This window comes from Stegastes partitus, unplaced genomic scaffold (assembly GCF_000690725.1).
Source record: "Stegastes partitus isolate 25-593 unplaced genomic scaffold, Stegastes_partitus-1.0.2 Scaffold924, whole genome shotgun sequence".
Taxonomy (NCBI): Eukaryota; Metazoa; Chordata; class Actinopteri; family Pomacentridae; genus Stegastes; species Stegastes partitus.
In genome coordinates, this window is record NW_007578655.1 from 10,421 (window position 1) to 12,899 (window position 2,479).

The window sequence follows — 2,479 nt, forward strand, 5'->3', positions numbered from 1 at the left end:
CCACCACCACCACCCTCAACTTCTTTTCCTGGTGGATGAACTTTTACTATTAACGAACACGGGAGAGAAAACAGGTCCCGGTGGGGATTTGGTGCCCCCTTTGCATTGTCCATGTGAATGTGTGTCCCTGTTGATTTGGCCCCTCTGGAATCCCCCTCGGAGGCTGCTGAGAAACCAGGCTTACAGCTCAATGTATTGATTGGCTTATTAAGTGAAAAACCTTATTAGCGACGTGGCGCTCTTTCAAGCACGCATAGCATTTATCAGACCCTTGACATGGATTCACTGCAGCAATCAGGACGTTCTTGTTAAGCGGGCCGGATATGCAAAACAAGTTAAGGTAGCAGATCAACAGATGGATGGACTGTTGATTGTTAGTTCTGCTCTTTTGCGTCTCTGTTTGTTTAGCTGCTGCACAGATTCTTGATTTTCTGGAAACCTAATGAATCGTTGCTTTAGCTGCCTTTAAGCTAGCATTGCTAATGGCTTAGCTTGTGTCAGAGGTCAGATGCCAGGAAGATATGCAACCCCCCCTCCTTCTGCTATGACGCTAACATAATAGCTCACCCTTCTCTTCAGCAACTCTCCTCCTGGGCAGCCCAGGTGAAAGCTGATGGATGAAGGGGAATAACAAGCCAGGGCCCTTGCGTTCGCTCCTCCATTGTCCTCCTCCCGCTGCACCTCCTTGTCCTTTTCCCTGCCCGCCTTTGTGTTGGCTGTAGTGGTCCTCTTGTGTTGGCGGCGAACACGTGGACGGGCCCCGGGCGCTCTCAGGTGACGGGCGGCTGCGAGCCTCACCTCTCCTCTTTGGTTTTGACAACAATGGCCGCGGGTCCTCTGCGGTGAATTTCTACCTGTGGAGATAGATGACAGCTATTGTTGGCTCTAAAGAGAGAGGAATGTAGGGAGAGAAGAGGGTAAAGACGGATTTGTTTTTGCAACGCACAAGCAGGTTTGATGGCATGCAGCAGGTTGCACCAGTTCAGCTTCTTACGGCTGATACGCGACACAAATCCGATAGTTTCAAGTCGTGTAGTTTTACTCACACAAGTCACATTTTAGCCGCAAGAAACAGCCAAAAGATGCATCAAAGGCTAATTTTAAGTTTCCTCGTAGTCCAGCTAAACTGATTATCCAGGAAATGTTAAGCGCCGGACCTCGGTATCACTTAAAGTCGATCATGTGTGTTTGGTCTCAAAGTCCTCTCCTACTGTTAAAGCAGCATTACTCAGGGTGTAGGATTAACTCCCTAAACCCCTCCAATGCTCTCTCTGTCTCCCCCAGTGTTAGTGAAGGCCAGGCTTTGGTCTGTATTCTGACCCAGATTAGCGCCGTGTTGGGTTTGCAGTCGATGCCACACTGCTCCTCCGGGCTCTTATCAGCCGTGCCCATGTGCTGTCGGCCCTAAACTGTAACACGAGAGCCTGCTTTCTGGAGCCCAGTGTGATCCATTGTTGTATTTAATGAATGATTGATGACATCTAACTCATTCGATGGTCTTCTTTTGCCGTTAAACGCTCTCTGCTCCCGTGGCGGACGACGACTCGCTCGGTCGTTAACGATATTTGCATAATTTGACCCGTACGCGCTCACACGGTGGAGTTTCTATTTGTTTAACTTTCCACGTTGAACAAACATGGATTTGTGTCCACTGTTGCCAGGTGAAACTGTTTTGTCACAACCAGCCCAAATAAACTACATTTGCATTTGAAAGTGAAGGTAAAGCTGATGCATGACGTCCGGTTTTTAAAAAGCCAGCAGCAGGACTTTCTAGGAAACGGGACGATTAATCTTGGATTTAAGTTTCATTTTCATTCATTGTTTACTTTCGGCTTCCACTCTCTACTTTGTGAAGTTTAGGAACCAAAACTATGTGGTTGGGTTTAGAGAAATATCATGGTTTGGGTTAAAGGATGACTTTTTTTTCTCCATTTTCTGGGTTAGCAGGGTCACAAGTTCCCGTGTAATGTGACTGTTTTGCGGAAAAGGAGTGACAGCAAAGCAATAAAACAAATCCTCAAACTGTAACTGAGAATACAGCTTAATCGCGTCGAACTGTAATTTTTGGGTGGCGGCGCCGATCAGCTGACGTCGGACGGATTAACAATGGCGATACTGTCGTTGGGAATGAATCCGCTCTCTGATCGGCCAACTCCGGTCGCTTTGCTGAATTTATTTGGGCAGAATTGATCATTGATTAACGATCCCGACCTTCTTTGTCCTCAGAACTGCAAGGCAAACCAGGGGGATCATGTGTCTCACAGAGGACCACGGAGCCTGAGAATGGGACTCCCTGACTTCCTCATGACAACAACAACCAACAGCAGCCCCTCTGTTCACCTCCGAGACCCGACAACGTTTCATTCGGCCGACATCTGCAACGGTGGAAACCATCCGTGACCGCCTACAGTCCCTCGTCTGTGTATCCAGCAAAGGTGACGCATAGATTATCAAGCCTCACTCAAGCCAGATGAACCCC

General features: G+C 48.1%; 1 long non-coding RNA gene across 1 annotated transcript in view; it reads left to right on the forward strand.

Moving 5' to 3' along the window:
* LOC103366268 (uncharacterized) overlaps positions 1–2,473 on the forward strand; it is an 8,460-nt gene extending 5,987 nt beyond the window's left edge. The window contains exon 4 of the long non-coding RNA XR_520659.1: positions 2,227–2,473. This is a non-coding gene — a long non-coding RNA (uncharacterized LOC103366268). The remainder of the gene's footprint in view (positions 1–2,226) is intronic.
* Positions 2,474–2,479: the final 6 nt, after the last annotated feature.